The 17,518-nt window shown below is 34.2% G+C and overlaps 1 protein-coding gene and 1 pseudogene across 2 annotated transcripts in view; one reads left to right on the top strand and one right to left on the bottom strand.

Annotated features, from left to right (window-relative positions):
- Window positions 1–17,518, top strand: part of HTR7 (5-hydroxytryptamine receptor 7) — an 82,857-nt gene that overhangs the window by 41,653 nt on the left and 23,686 nt on the right. The gene's annotated exons all lie outside the window — the stretch shown is intronic.
- Window positions 14,891–15,464, bottom strand: LOC127551683 (60S ribosomal protein L6-like; annotated as a pseudogene).

The raw sequence follows: 17,518 nt of genomic DNA, 5'->3' as shown, positions 1-17,518 counted from the left end.
AAACATGAAGATATTTAGCAGCAGGTAGACCAGGAGTACAAGTAAACACTTCTACTTAGGTGATGGATAGAGCCCCTTCATGAGGTGGATGAACAATCCCTCTAGTCATTTAGCAATTACACTGAGTGTTTGGATGGTAGCAATGCATATTGATACTTGAGGAATTTACGATACTGAATGATAATTTGATTGGCCTCTGCCTGCATTCCTTAATTGTTTGTCTTCTAAGAAAAGAGAGGCAAATATCTTCAGGAATGGGTATGAAATTGATACTTCTTTTTGAAAATGAGTTGGCCAGTAAGTATTTGAGTGACTACTTTAAAAAGAGCTGTATACTTCAATCATTTGCTTCTCTCAGGCTATTATCTCATCTGAAAAGCTAACGTCCCTTTCAGCTCCAGTTTAATCCACAACCAGGTTCTGGGGAAGATACAGAATTGTTCTAAGTGCTGGGTATACAAAAAAAGGCAAAAGACATTCCTGTTCTCAAAGAGCTCACAGTTTGATGGAGAATGTGTCATATAAACAACTTTATACAAACCATTCTATATAAATAAATAAATAATTGTTAACAGAGGGAAGACCTTAGAATTAAAATTAAAAGGGATTGGAATCCTATGAATTGTCCCAGTCATCTTCTGAACAAACATAACAACGTTAATAATAATTATTATTATGATAGCTAGCATTTATATGGCACTTTAAGATTTGCAAAGTACTTTACATATGTTAATTTAGTTAGGATTTACTATGAAAGGTTTCCTGGATTGGGGGAATCCCAAAAGAGAAGAAATACAAGTCCCTATCCTCTGGTAAGCTTGTGTTCTAATAAAAGGCTTAGAATGGCCAATGTTTGAAATGGCACTGAGATAAATATATACATGTCCACAGATACAAAGAAGTAGTATGCATTTTCAATAGTATTTATTTGATTAATTTGTGATTTCACTGATGTAAATATTTGCTTCACTGATGAAAAAATTCACTGATGATTCACTAGTATATATGACCCTCCCACTCATTTTTATCCTATGCTTCTTGTCCTTTTCCTTCCATAAATCTCTTTGGGTCCACCCAGTGTATCAGAAGGTAGATCTTTTTTTTTTTTTTTTTAAATTTAAATGAAAAAATTTTTACTGATATCTTTTTAAAAAAATATTACCTTTATTTCCCAAATTATCACTTTCTTCTTCTTTCCAAAGTACCATAATATAATATATAGAAGAGGAAAAAATCATCAAAACTACCCAACACATTTATTGTTTGACATTATATTAAACATTCATACCCCTTACCTCTTAAAAGAAAGTAGGGAGATGCATCCTCATATATATTCTTTTTTAAAAAACATCTTAATACAATTTTAATGATACCAAGAGATACCATATACTGCAAATAGCATTTAGGTACTAAGAAAACAGGAGGAAAGGCTGACTTGTATTTGTTAAATTGCAAAGGGCCATCATTGATCCCAAATTTTGATTGTTTTGTTGTTCTTTCCATTTACGATATTATGGTCATTGTTTGTATTATTTTTTGGTTCTGCTTACTTCACTTTGTATCAGTTTGCATATGTTTCTGTTAACACTAACTAACAGTTGTGGGGATTAGATAGCATAATATTTGTTATGAAAAACTAAAAACTAAAACCACTTAGCCTGTCACACAGTAGGTGCTATGTATCTACTTATTCCCTTCCCCTTTTTTATGTGGATGCATAACAGTGGGATCTCTGAATCAAGAGGTATAGATATTTTAATCACTTTGTTAGCATTGTTTTACCAAATGGCTGGTTTTATTTTAATTTTAATCATTACATGGGAACAACTGAAGCCTATCCTTCACTTTCAGTACTTCCATGGTCCACCTTCTTTTCTGGTCATACATGTTTGGGAAATTATCTTGTATGTTAATTTTTGTGTGAAATTAATTGTTGGTTATATTTGGTTGTTTTTTAATGCCCACCATGTCTCTCCATCACTCTTTGGTTGATCTTTCATTTTGATTCTTCAGAGAGTGTGTTGTTGCATTCTTCACATACATGTAGCATGTAAATGGAATTTAAAGGAGAAATTTTGTTTCAGGGGGAAGCTTCACAGTTCTTTGAGTTTTCCCAAAACCAAGCCAATTTTTTTGCTTCTATTGTTTTTAGCATCAATAAACACTGGTATCTGTCATTTCTTTATGTCATGATTATGATCTCTCATTTTCATCTTAAACAGCTAATAGTATATACGTGATATCATATAACAGAAAAAGAAATTTTCTTAAAAATAGGAATGTAAAATAAACTATAAAAATTATAATAAATAATGATTATGCTTATCACTCATTTCCCCAAATAGTTTGAATTTGCCTTTGTATCTCCAGCACCTTACAAATAGTAAATGATTAATAAATGTGTATCAAATAGAATTTTCTTCCTCCTGAGATTATACTGTGGCAATATCTGAAACTGCTTACTCTCCTATTCATATTAACAATGTTGGAATGGTCTGAAGAGACCAAGACCACGATGGAAAAAATATTTAGTCCTTCATCATTTTGGTCAAATGATCCAAAAGTGTTTATTTAATTGATTAAAAATTATTTAATTTAATATTTTGAAAGATCTGTGATTTCATCTGTGTTGGTACTCTCCTTTAGTCATAATGTAATCTCCCAAGAGGATTTGTGATCTGGAAAAAGGGAGAAAATGCCCCAAATCAGGACATTATGGATTTTAAGTCAAGGCTTAATTCACTAAATGTTTTCTGCTTTCTGAATCTATTTTGCATATACTCAGCTATGGGCATGTTATATCAGTCCAATAGACTATAAGCTCCTTGAGGACAGGACCCATTTCTTTTTGCATTTATATCTATAATGTCAATCTGTAGGAGGGCCATCTCCAGTCATCCTGATCAATATCTTACCAGGACCCAGATGGCTTTGGAGAAGGAAGTAAGGCAGGTGACCTTACCTGGCCTCCCTCACTTAAATCGAAATCACTTGCAGGTCATGGCATCTCCTCCCTGATGTCATAGGCCTCTTTGAGGACAAAGGACAAACAGTAACAACAATGGTGAAGCAGACATGTAAGAAATATTTGTGATAAGATTTGACTCATGACACTTGCTCTGGAAGTCCTAGAACAAGTGACCTGCTCTAGATCATATAGCCATTCTGCTGCTTCTTGTATTTTCTTGGCTCCAAATTCAGCTCTCTAATTATTTACCATTGTGCCTCTCTGCTTCCAGATATTTAATATCTGAGATCAGTAAAAACTTTTCCTCCATGTCTTTTTTCCCCATTACTTTATCTCCACTATAGCCTATCCTTACATGCCATAGTTTTGAGTTACCTTCTTCCCTTGGTCACTTTCCTGAAAAGTTTTATTGATTTAACATAGGTCTAAGTCCTATAGGGCTGTAAGGAAAGCGCAGTGCCAGGAGAAGGATGAGTTCAGAATTGTACCATTCCCAAATCCTCTATCACTGACTGGTTAAGCCAATAAACATGAGATAATTAGCAGAGGGTAATGGCCAATTACTATTGTTGCTTATTGCCTGATGCTGATTGATATCTCAGTCACTCAATGATATTGGTGGATAAAAAAGAAAAGAAATAATCTTCTCTCATTATGTTTTTATGTTCTCCATAAATATTTCTGGGTTTCTATCCTTTTAAAATTACTTTACAAAGCCCTTTTAGAATTTCTTGCTCCCTACCTTCCTGTGTCCCCCAGGAAAGAGACAGTTTAATTGCTCCAAGTTGCTCTGCCCCAGAGAATTTAAGTAATCAAAATATTCAAATAACTGAAATGCTTATCTTTTGTGCTTACTTTATTGTATGATGACAACTAACAATGATGAATCCCAGGATCTACAAGATCTGGAATCATTGAGGAAACATTCTATTACATTTTTTTAATATTTTCTAAAGTAAGATAACAGACTCATCCATTTCAGTAAGATTTTCCAGGAAAGATTGAAAGAATGAACCCAGGGGTTGTGTTTTTCATTTTTCCATTTCCTTTTTCATTTTTGTTTACATTTCTCATGAAAAAAGAACCAGTCTGCAAACCAATATGTATATATCAAAAATAACACATTACAATAGATTGTCTGAAATTCTAAACAGACAATGGGAGAGTGAGAGGAAAGAAGGGAATGGAAGGGGGGAAGGCACTGATGCAAAAAGGAGAGAGAAAGAGAAAGGGTGGGAGGGAGGCAAACAGAGACAGAGAGAAGGAGGGGAGAGAGAGAGAATGAGAGCAAGAGTCATCGAGAGGGAAGGGGGGAGGGAGGGAAGGAGAGGGAGGGAGAAAGAGACAGAGACTGAGACTGAGAGACAGAGAGAGACAGAAGGCAGAGACAAAGAGGCAGAAAAAGAAGAGACAGACACACAGAGAGAAATAGAAGAAATAGAAAGACACAGAGACAGACAGAGACAGAGACAGACAGAACCAGAGAACCAGAGAGAAATACACATAGAGAGACAGAGGACAGAGATGAGAGAAAGAAGAACAAGAGCAAGAGAGAATAAGAGTGAGAAAGCGAGAGTGAGAGACAGACAGACAGACAGAGACCGAGAGAGACAGAGATGAAGACAGGCATCTCTTTGTAAAAAAAAAAAAATAGAAAGAAAGAAAGAAGAGAGAAACAGAGAGATAGAGGATAGAGGGAATAGAAGAGGAAAAAGGAAAGAGACAGAGAAGGAGAAAGAGAGAGAGAGATACAGAGAGAGAGAGTGAAAGAGAGAGGGAAAGAAAATATTGTTGATATAAGGATATAGGCCAATCCCCTTTTAAAGTTAAATGGCTTAACAAGTTAAGTGCTCACATTCCATAAGAAGTGCATTAAATAAATAGCAGACAGGAATTTTAAATAACTAATAGAAGAAAGTGCATACAGACTAGGAAACAGGAAAAATGCAGGCAGTAAGCAAAAAGCATGACTTCTATAAATGAGGCAATAACAGGGCTTAAAAACATAGAAATCCATGAAAACTGCTGAAAGTAAAATAGCTTCTGATTAATGGAAATACCAGCAGACTTAGGGAGCCTATGGCCAAGGTCCAGATGGCAACTAGGGGACCAAGTCAGGAAAGCTCCATTACATCATCATTCTAATAAGAGCCTTAGGGACTGATTTCAGGGTTTCTGCCAATTCAGCAGTGTTCTTGCTCTATGGCTAGTAAATCCCTTTAGATTTTCTATTATCTTACTCCCCTTTCCACACCCTCCAAAATGGAGGCTTTCCTGTTACAGTTCCCTGAACTCTCATCTGGAACCATCTTAATTCTCTTCTGTCTAATTCCTAGTTACCACTTCCCTCTGCTTCCCCCTTTAGAACTTTCTGATTTCAACAGATACTCATTCTCCTCCTCTTCTCCAATTTTGCCTATCCATTGCACTAAAGCAGTCTTTCTTCTGAGGATATTATATCTCTCTTCATCCTTTGGTTCGCCATCCCATTTATTCCTATAGTGATGGGCCTAGAGGAGGAAATGGCATTTTTCTTGTTCTGCACTATCATTTTTTAGCCTTAACTTAATCGGCATCATTCAATTTCTTCCTTTCTTCCTTTCTTCCTTCCTTCCTTCCTTCCTTCCTTCCTTCCTTCCTTCCTTCCTTCCTTCCTTCCTTCCTTCCTTCCTTCTTTTCTTCCTTCCTTCCTTCCTTCTTTCCTTTCTTCCTTACTTCATTCCTTCTTTCCTTCCTTCGTTCCTTCCTTCTTTTCTTCCTTCCTTCCTTCCTTCCTTCCTTCCTTCCTTCCTTCCTTCCTTCCTTCCTTCCTTCCTTCCTTTCTTCTTCCTTCCTTCCTTCCTTCCTTCCTTCCTTCCTTCCTTCCTTCCTTCCTTCCTTCCTTCCTTCCTTCCTTCTTTTCTTCCTTCCTTCCTTCCTTCTTTCCTTTCTTCCTTACTTCATTCCTTCTTTCCTTCCTTCGTTCCTTCCTTCTTTCCTTCCTTCCTTCCTTCCTTCCTTCCTTCCTTCCTTCCTTCCTTCCTTCCTTCCTTCCTTCCTTCCTTCCTTCCTTCCTTTCTTCCTTCCTTCCTTCCTTCCTGTTGTTGAAGTTCATAGTATTCAATTATACAAAATTTGTCTCCTCTTGAATCTCTCATCCTTTTAGCTTTTTCCCTTTCCTCCTGATAATTCCCAAGCCTTAATAAGCCCTAACATCTACCTTTTCAGCTCCTCCTCCTGAACCATGTAGTGTTGACAGAAGATATCACAAAATTGTACTGAGTCTCAAACAACTTTACTGTTTAACCTTGGCTAGACCCTCATTGCTTCCTGGAACTTCTTTTATTCATCTCTATTGACTTCCTGTCACATTCCTCACTGCTGCTGTCCTCAAACTTCCCTCTTTTTACATCTTCAATTCCATCCACATCCCTGTCTTTTTTAATTAATGATTTTGTTTCCTACTTTACCGAGAAGACTGAGGCCATTAGATGTGAGTTACTGTATCTCTCCTCCATATCTCACCGTGCCCCCCTCCTGTATGTTCCTTTATCTTCTTATCTTTCTATCTGGTAACATTCAGTTATCACCTTCTCCATGAAATCTTTCCTGTTTCTACCCTTTACCCCATTGTCTAGAAGTGATTATACCCTCGATTTTTTCATGCCACTTTGTGTGTTACTTTCTTGTTTATTTTTTATTGCTATTTAATCACATTCTAACACATTGTCATTATTGGTGACCCCTTTTCCCCTTTTCCTTCTCCCTTGCCTCAACCAAGATGATAAGCTTTTTGGAGAGTAGAATTTTTGTTTTTATATCTTTGGTACCCAGCTAATAAACTTATAAATAATAGGTTTTACTAAATGTTTGTGGACTACAATTGGCTTGAAAATTAAAATGGAAATAAAGAAGAGATAAGAAATGTCATCAGAATAATTCTCCCCAACAAGCAGATTAGCAATTAAAAGGCCTTCCAGAACAAGAAAAAAAATTCTTTCAAAATGCATCTGGACAAATGACTAGTTTATATAAAGACATTAACCACATGCAAAAGAAGAAAAAATGTCTTGTCTCACTGTACTTTGTGTGGGTTACATCATATTTGGATGGACAACTGTGTTCAGTTTTGGAGATCATATTTTTAAGTTGAAGTTGATACACTAGAGAACATCCAGAGAAGGGATCTGGAAACTATTAAAAGAGAGGAGCAGATGAAGATACAATGTTTTTTAACCTGAAGAAAAGAGAACTAATGGGAAATATGGTAGTAGTTGTACAATATTTGAAAGATGGTTACATGACAAAAAATGCTTGCTTTCTTGATAAAATGACCTAATAATAGGTGATCAATTCTCACCTTTAACCTCTTCTCAGACTTCTAGTTCATATTTCCTTTTATTTATTTATTTATTTTTGCTGAGGCAATTGGGATTAAGTGATTTGCCTAAGGTCACACAGCTAGGAAGTGTTAAGTGTCTGACATTAAATTTGAACTCAGGTACTCTTGACTTCAGGGCTGGTACTCTATCCACTGTGTCACCTAGCTGCTCCTAGTCCATATTTCCAGTTGTATCAAGGATTCCTCAAGTGTGGGTATTCTACATATTGGCAACTTGCCTGTAAACCATTCCCTTGCTTTTATGTTTGTATTTCTACCAGTAACACCTCCATCTTCTCACCTTTCCAGGTTCATGACTTTGGAGCTATCTTTGACTTTTCCCTCTTTAATATTCTGTGTATCTAATAATAAGGGACATGATGTAGTAGACATCCAGTAATAAGGGCCATGGTGTAGTGGATAGGGCACTGGACTTGAAGTAAAAAAGATCTGGGGTCAAATTCTATCTTAAAAACTTCTTAGTTATGTGATCCCCGTCAAGTTACTGTCACCTAACTGATCTGTACCTCAATTTCTTCCTGTAAAATGCAGGGGTTAGATTTAATGTTTTCTAAAGTCCCCTTTTGGTTTAAATTTGATTCCATGATTCTGTGAATTACCTATGTATTTTCAAGCTCCAAAATAGCTCTCCTTTTAGTTCTTCTTTTACTCTTTCCCACTGTCAGTACAGCCTTATTCAGGCCTTCATCACTTCTTGCCCAGATTGTGATAACATCCTCTTAATTGGCCTTCCTTCTGTCAATATAGCCTCTCTCAAATCTATCCTTCATATCACCAATACTGTTAAAAACATGTTTTACTAGTTTTTCTTATTCATCACTATTACTTCACAACAATTCGTCCCTTATCCCATTCCCTGTTCCCTTAGGACCCTCTTTTGTAACATAAAAATGAAGTTAAATAAAATGAATTGGCCAAATCTGACAACAAATGTCTCAGTCCATAGCTATAATATATAACATTTCTACTGAGAAAAGGCTAGTATACTTGATCATGAATTCTCTGAAGTCAGGATTAGTCATTGCATTGGTCTGAGGCATTAGAATGCTGTTTTCCTTTGTATTATTATGGTCATTTTGTAAATTGTTGTCGTGATTTTATGCTTGCTTCATTCTGTGTCAGTTCATATAAATCTTTTTTAAGTTTCCTTGAATTATTTATAGATTTTTAACCCCACTTTATGCAAATATTACATTTAGTTATTACACAATCAATGGACATACATTTTGTTTCCAGTTTTTTGTTACTGTTAAATTGTTGCTATAAATTTATTTTTATATGAAAAGATCTTTCTTTCCCTCTATTTTTGACTAATAAAATGGAATATGTCAACTAGTGCTATTGTTGAGTAAAGAGCTATGTGTAGTTGAATGACTTTTCTGATGCAATTCTAAATATTTTCTGAATTGGAAGACCCAATTCACAGTTTTTTTCCATAATGAATCTGAATGTCTATATTCTTAAGTCCCTTTAAAGTGTACTATTCAGGGAATTGTAATTTTTTTTCAGTCTATAAGTGTCAAATGAAACCTCAGAAGTGTTTTAGTTTATAGTTTTCTTAATATTAGTAATTTGGAACATGAATATTTCTTGATTATTTACTTGTTGGGGAATAATTCTTGTTCTTACGTACTTATATAAATTACCCATATGTCTTAGATATGAAAATATTATCAGAATATTTGCCACGAGAATGGTTCCCCCATTCAACAACTTATATTCTTATTCTAGCCATATTAATTTTGTTTGTGCAGAATCTTTTAAATTTTATGTAATAGATTATCTTTTTAATGTTTCATGCTTGTCTCTACTTCTTAAAAAATGTCTTCTTGTCATAATTATACAAGAAATCTTCCATTCTTCTTTTTATAAAAAAGAATGTGATCTTTTATATTTAGCTCATGTATTCAATTAGAAATTTTTTGAAATATGATATAAGATGCTTGTCTAACCTAATTTTTGCCAAATTTATCTCCAGTTTCCTCAGAAGGTCTTTGGAAATGAGTTGTTAGTTCGGGAATTTGTGATATTGAACTTAACATATATTAGCCAATTATGCTTGTTTGCATTTGGATTTTGCTTATCCATTTTATTTCATTGTTGAACTTTTCTATTCCTTAATCATATCTAATGATTTTTATTGTATAGACATAGTGATTGGACCTCTGATTTCATTAATAAAGGGAACTTCAAATGAATAAGCTTCTCCTATCAATGCAGATTATTTCGTTTTATGTAACTTATTGTTTTAGAGACTTGTCTAGTCTGAGAAATGAAGTGACTTGCCTAGAGTCACCTAACCAGTATTTGTGAGAGGCAGGACTTGAATCCAGGTCTTTCTAGTTCTGAGATCAGTTCTTGAGTAGCTTGCCATATTGCCGTTCCCTAGTTTTCATGCTTTATAATGTATTTTGAAATCTGATATAGTTACATTTCTTTAATTTCTACTTTAAAAAATTATTTCTTGGAATTCCTGACCTTTTGTTCCTTCAGATGAATCTTGTTATTATTATGTCCTGTTGTATATGTAATAAGTCTTAGTTTGGTGATTTGACTAAACATGTAAGTTAATTTAGGTATTTTTTTTTTTAGTACAGTGGGTACAGCCCAAATAATTTTTCAGTTTTTTTTATAAAATGTCTTTTGTAATTGTATTTATGTAATCATATGTATGTCTGTGGAGTTAATGTAGGTATTTTATGCATTTTGGAGTTATTTTAAATGGAATTCCTTTTTCTATCATCTCTTCCTTAAATATACAGAAAAACTATTGATTTTTGTGTGTTTGTTTCATAAAGTGCTACTTTATTTTTATTTAATTTCTTGGGTTAATTCACTGGGATTCTCCAGGTAAACAGCCATATTGTCTGCAGAAACAAAAAATTTTGCCTCTTTTTTTTTTAATTCCCTCACTCTTTTTCATGATTGCTATAATTAACATTCCTATAACTATTACATAATAGTAATAAAATGGATATTCTTGCTTTTCTATTTTCTTATTTATAAGGTGCTTAATGTTTCTGCATTACGAGTAATGATTATTCTTAGTTTTAGATAGATTTTGTTGCTTTTCTAATAGAAAGACCATTCTAAGAAATCTTATCAAGGTGCTGTGATTTTATTTCTCTTGTATTCAGAAACCTTCATTGGCTTCCAATCACCTACACAACAAATTTAAACATTCCTGATTCTGGATGCAAGAGTCCAGTGTCCGTCCCCTACCTACCTATGAAGTTTATTTATCTCATATTACTGACCTTCATGTATTCTCTATTCCAGACAGATTGGTGTGCTTCTTTCTTATTTTGCCCTCATCCATTTATATAATTTTGTTCCCATCTTCCTTTATACCTAGAAGGAGTTCTCCATAAATCTGCTTTCTGAAATGGTTTTATTCCTTCAAGATTCAACTCAACTGCCACTTCTTCCATGAAATTGCTTCTTGCTTTCTCAAGTGATAATGATTTTTCATTTCTCAAATATTTTGATAACACTCTACCTGGATCTCTCCTTTGTATTTCTTTCATTCTTCCTTTTTTAAAAAAAGAAATCATAGTTATTGATGTCCTGTCCTTTTACTTATTAGATCAGTCTTCTTGAGAGTATCTATTATATTCATATTTGTATTCATAGTAGTATGAAAGTAGTCAGTACTTCAGTGAGCATTTAATAAATGTCTGCTGTGTGTAAGGTAGTGTGCTAAGCATTGGGAGGTATGTGCAAAGATGAAAAAAAGGGAGTTTATCTTTTAAAAAAACTTTATGTTCTGCATGGGGAGATATGAAATGAACATAGGTAAGTATTATAATGGTAACACTATAATATAATATTATAGGTAGAGTGTGATGGGGCAAGATTTAAACATAGCATTTGGCTATAGGAATATTTGAAAGGGAAAAATACCTTCACCTGGGGAGATTATGGGAAAATTTATGGATGTAATGGTAGCTGATATGAATCTTGAAGGAAGAGAAGACTTTTGAAAGGTACAAATGAGGTGGAAACAGCTAGCAGTCTATTTTGGTTGAAATTTAGAATAAATGAAATTGATAGTGACTGAAGTCTTTGGACCTGGGGAATTATAGGGTCAGATCTATGCCTATGGAAAATTATTTTGATAACTATAGGAGAAGGGAGAGATTGGAAACAGAAAGGTTAATTAAGGAGCTATGATACTACTGCAGAAGAGATGAACTGGGAATCTTAAATAGAGTGTTAAAAGTCTGAATGGATAGATGAAAATGGATGTGAGAAATGTTGTGGTATAACTGTTAATATGCGGAATTTGCTTTGATGGAGGAATGATGAAAGAATCAAAGAAGAATCAAAGATTTTGAGCCTTGGTCCCTGGGAGGACACCATGTCTTAACAGTTATACCATAGGGAGCATCAACAGAGAAAGGCTGAGAATAAAGGAGTGGTGGATTTAGAGTGAGAGTTCAATTCGAGACATGTTGATTTGAGATGTAACAGCAAGCAATTGGAGTAGCAAGACAAAAACTCAGGAGAAAGATAAGAATGGGAAATAAAGATCTAGGGATCAATTGCTTAGAGATGAGTAATGGAACCCATAGAACTGGATGAAATCTCCAAAGGAAGTCGTCAAACACATTCAGGAAGAATAAGGCAATAGATAAGATGTAAAGGCATAGTGTTGGGATTACAAAGGTGAACAGATTTCAAAACTGTAGGAATGGTATATTATCTCTGATGAAATGGTCCAAGGTACCTGAGGATGGTGGATATGGACATAAATCATGGAATAGAAGCAGTTGATGCATTGGAATTCAGGATTAGTTATTAAAATTATTTAAGTTTATTAAATACTAACACCAAGGATTAAACTAGGAGTTCATATGGAGAGGAAAATAAGTTGAATTTAATTAGAAAAATTCAAATTTCAATTGAAATATGACTTTAAAAAACTGGAGATGTACAACAATAGGAGAGGTTGTCTCATAAGATGGTAAATTTCCTCTTACTGGGGGGGTTTGGCAGAAATTAGATGATCATCCATCAAGGAAACCTTAGAAAGTATTTCTTGTAGTGTGTAGTCAGTTGGACTAGAATCTTGTCCTCTCTCCTACTATGTATAAGGTAGTATGCTAAGTATTTGTAGGTAGGAAATTGAATCATCTAGTCAGTTTCCCACCAAACTCTAAAAAATATTTGATTTTATCCCATCTAGCCTGAATTAATGAAGATATTTCCATATTTAGCAATATCTACACTGAAAAAAAAATCTTAGAAAAAATATTTCATTGAGGAAGCTCATATATTGCTTTCTGGCCAAACCTGTTTCCTATAGCACATTATCTTGTTTTTAAAAAACACTTTAAAAAATTTTCCTCACAGTTTTAAGTATATAAATTTATCAATCATACTGTGACTCTTCTGAAGAATTTTGCACCAAAATAAAGTTTTGTTCACATTAGAAAAAGTCTTAGAAGAGGGGGGAAGAAAAATTTAATAGTATGTGACTTTTTAAAGAGAAAACTTTTATTTTGAAGAAAGAAATTTTAAAAAACAGAGTGAGCTCTGGAAAGTGCATTAATTACTTCTCAGAAACAAAGGAGAATATTCAAAACTCTATTTATTTCCTAATTTTAGCATTTTTATTCTGCTGAAATAATGAATAACAGATTGGGCCCAATCACAAAGATAAACATTGTTTTCAACACTAGTCAAGGTAGAACTATATTTGTCTTTAAAATAAAAAGAGCTGTTTTGAGCATGAGCTTAAAGAATATGGGTCAATAGAAGATAATACTGAATTAAATACCTTATATACTTTCATTTGGAAAATATCCTGTTGACAAGACTAAGAAGTGGCAGAGTAGGGAATGAGAGATTTGGAGACTAGATCAGAACTCTTTAACTTGGGGGCTGGAAATTTTATATATATATACACACACACATATACTTCAGATAATTGACTTTTTTTGTAATTCTCTATATTTATTCCCTTTACTTAAAAACATTGTGCTGAGAAAGAATTGTGTCCAAAGGGTCCATTATACAAAAGAGATTTAAAAACCTTAGATTATATGAACACTCAAGGTTCCTCCTAATCCTGCATTTATGATCCTGTGTGATTTTTACCACCACTTGCATCTGAGATTTTGTTTTTAGATTTTTCTAAATTATTTTAGTTTCTTCAAAATCTAAAGAAATAATAGTTTCTTTTATGGCTTCTTGAGGGGCATGGACTATTCCATTTTTTTGGTCTTTATGGCCAACACTCAGTACAGATGTTACCTGTAACATACTAAACACCTAGTAAAAGATTGATTAAAAGGACTACTTCCTTGAGTTTTGCCAATTTAGGACATAAGATCATGGGCTTAAGGTTGCAAGGAAATGTAAAGGTCATCTACTCTAGCTCATTACAGATGAGGCAACTGAGGCTTAGAGAAGTTAATATGAGCTAGGAAGCATCAGAGGCAAGATCAAAGCCAGTATTCCAGGCTGAATACTCTATGGGTCATGCTATGCTTCTTTATTTTAATGATGGCTTTTATTTCCTTCTCTAATTTTTTTTTATTATTATAGCTTTTTATTTACAGGATATATGCATGGATAATTTTACAGCATTGACAATTGCAAAACCTTTTGTTCCAACTTTTTCCCTCCTTCCCCCCACCCCTTCCCCCAGATGGAAGATTGACCAATACATGTTAAATATGTTGAAGTATAAGTTAAATATAATATATGTATACATGTCCAAACACTTAATTTGCTGTACAAGAAGAATCGGACTTTGACATAGTGTACAATTAGCCTGTGAAGGAAATAAAAAATGAGATGGACAAAAATATAGGGATTGGGAATTCTATGTAATGATTCTTAGTCATCTCCCAGAGTTCTTTCACTGGGTGTAGCCGGTTCAATTCATTACTGCTCTATTGGAACAGATTTGAATCATCTCATTGTTGAATAGGGCCACGTCTATCAGGATTGATCATCATATAGTATTGTTGTTAAAGTATATAATGATCTCCTGGTCCTGCTCATTTCACTTAGCATCAGTTCATGTAAGTCTCTCCAGGCCTCTCTCATTTCTTATAGAACAATAATATTCCACAACATTCATATATTTATTCAGCCATTCTCCAACTGATGGGCATCCACTCAGTGTCCAGTTTCTGGCCACTACAAAGAGACCTGCCACAAACATTCTTGTACATACAGGTCCCTTTCCCTCCTTTAAGATCTCTTTGGGGTATAAGCCCAGTAGTAACACTGCTGGATCAAAGGATATGCACAGTTGGATAACTTTTTGAGCATAGTTCCAAATTGCTCTCCAGAATGGCTGGATGTGTTCACAATTCCACCAACAATGTATCAGTGTCCCAGTTTTCCCATATCCCCTACAACATTCCACATTATCTTTCCCTGTCACTCTAGCCAATCTGACAGGTGTGTAGTGGTCTCAGAGTTGTCTTAATTTGCATTTCTCTGATTAATAATAATTTGGAGCATCTTTTCATATGACTAGAAATCTACTCCAAATATTTTAATAAAAGTTCTTTGCAAGCGATTTAAAACAACAGCTTGTGGAGATAAATTCCACTGGAGAGCGAGAATATAGAATGCAAGTAGCCATGGAGCTCAGGAATTTTCTCAGTTTGGGACAGAATCTGAAAGTCCACTATTTTCTGATAAGTCCAGTGTTGCTCTGCAATCTTGTATTTCTCTTTTCTGTCAAAAATATTTCCTTCTTGGTGTCTAGGTTTATATAGCTTCTTTTTGAAGATGATTTGGAATTTTTACATCTATAAGATTGACCTTGGGAAAGATGGCAAGAACAATTTTTCTGATGATAGTCAGAGAGCTAATTATCAGCAGGAAGCCACCTGCCAGTTGTTTGAGAATAACCATTCACTGTCATGATCAGAATAGTATCTGGGGTGATGCTAGCTCCAAATCTCCTTACATGCTGGCTGAAGAGCTTTTCTTATTATGACTTAATAGCTTTCTAGGAACATCTTTAGTAGGTTAATATCTAAGCATTTTGTAAATTTTTACCAGTTGGGAGCCTCCATTCTTATCATCACCAATCAGCTTTGATATAGTAGTAGGAATGCTCTCTTTCTTTTTCCTCTCAATCCTGATTTTTGGAGTAGTAATTTCTGCTTGTTCATGGCTCTTGGGGGATGTCTCATATTTACTGATTCCTTAGGCTAGGACTGGGTTCCAGATACTATGCTTTTAAGACTTCTTCACATTTTCAACCTCATATTCCTTTTTTATTCTTTTCCTGTTTTTCCTTTTGGTCCTTTTGTGAGTTTGGTCTACCACTTTGAGAGAAGGAAACCTATAATGATATCTTGATGTATTAAAATAAAGACATTTTTTATACTTGTCTCCTGATTTTTTTTAAAAAACTATTTTTTCCTTAAAACATCCTTTCTCCTTTTTTCTTTTAGCAGATTTTTTTGTGTGTATTCATTTTTGTTGCTTTTCTTGAAATATCAACTCTTCCTTTCAATTCTTTTGACTACTGATTTTTACTTTGCTATTTTGTTTCTTCTCTGATTTCCAGGATTGTAATTGTAGGCTTAGTTCAATTTGACTAATACTTATTAAGAACTTCTTTAGTTAAGATATTGTTCTTTCAAAAGTTAGATCATTTACTGATTTTCTGGTTTTTCTTAAAATTTAAATTCCTTGATTAGATGTTCATTCCATTTTTTAAAAAAAGAGTATAGTTAATGAAGGGGTTGCTCAGACTAGATGATCTTAAAGGTGACTTTTAGCTCTGACATTTTGTTATTCTAATGTGATAAAATTTCCCCTTAATATCCTCATCCTGCACATCAGTTATTTTTTTTGTTTAAACTTAATTGTAGGTTTGTAAATTTGTGATCCTTAAATATGTTCTGTTCTCATATTAAAAATAATATAACCTTAATTCACTCCAGTCTGATTTTTAGATACTATCTTGCCTCTCTTGTTCCTTTCTCTGCCAGACTTTTGAACACATAGTTTATAGCAGCTGCCTCCATTTCAAATTCACCCACTCCCTCCTTCCTCAGCATCCTGCATTCTGCCTTATTCCCCCCATTACTGTAGAGAAATGGCACTTTGCCAAGCCTAAGAGCCCTTTCCCCCTTCATTCTTCATTATCCATGATTTTTCTGCAATATCTGACATTGTGAATCACCTCCTCCTTGTTGAAACTCTCTCTTTGGTTTCTATGACAATGAGTTTTCCTGAGTCTCCTTCAGCCTCCCAATATGAGTTAACAATGAGGGGCAGCTGCTGAAAGATATAACTCAAATCTTAAACTTCATGTTCTTCAAGAGATATTATTGATTTTATCTAGGTTGGTATTCTCTCCACCAGTTACTTAAGAACTCTCTAGGGAAATCACTTACCAAATATATAAAATTCTGTCTTAAAAATAACATTAAAAGAAAAAATCATAAAATAAAATTTAATTTCAGATCAGCTAACATATGTTAAGCACCTACTATGTGTCAGCACTATACAAGATACTAGATATACAAAAAAAAAAAAGTATTCCAGGCTTAGTGAGCAGCACAGAGAACAGTTAGTCTAGCGCTATCCATGGTCTGGAAACCTAATACAATTGTTGATAGAATTTCCCTATTTCAGTCCTGTTCCAAATTGCAATCTCTTTTTGAATTAGTAGATGATTTAATGAGTTGCTATCCTTCTTGCCTCCCTTTGCAATTTATATTATCTAGTGATCAGACTTCATAAGGTGAGTAACTCCTTAGTTAAACTGGTCTTCAGATGAGCTGTCACTATTTCCATCATTTTAGAAATTGCTGGGACTTGGAATAAGTAGGCATAATATTCAAGAATGTAGGGCCATCTCTGTCCATAATCAGGCAGTGAAGTAAATGGACAAAATCAGTATTAATGAAATATGGTATCTGCACCATAGGGAGCCTCTGTTGCTCAGAAAGTGTCTGGAGCATATGTTAATTTTTTTTTCTATTCCAGTAGCTAATATGTGCCTTCTACATCACACTATAAAAAGGCATAAGTTTAAGTCCCACCTCAGACAATTTAGTGTTTTTTAAAAAGTCTGGACGAATTACTTAATACCTCTCAAATTCAGTTTCCACATTTGTAAAAGAGGGGGAAATAAGAGCATCTAACTCTTGGGGTTGTGAAAATCAAATGAGATAATATAT

The sequence above is a fragment of the Antechinus flavipes genome, chromosome 2 (assembly GCF_016432865.1).
Source record: "Antechinus flavipes isolate AdamAnt ecotype Samford, QLD, Australia chromosome 2, AdamAnt_v2, whole genome shotgun sequence".
Classification (NCBI taxonomy): domain Eukaryota; kingdom Metazoa; phylum Chordata; class Mammalia; order Dasyuromorphia; family Dasyuridae; genus Antechinus; species Antechinus flavipes.
This window is presented reverse-complemented; position numbering and strand designations above follow the sequence as displayed.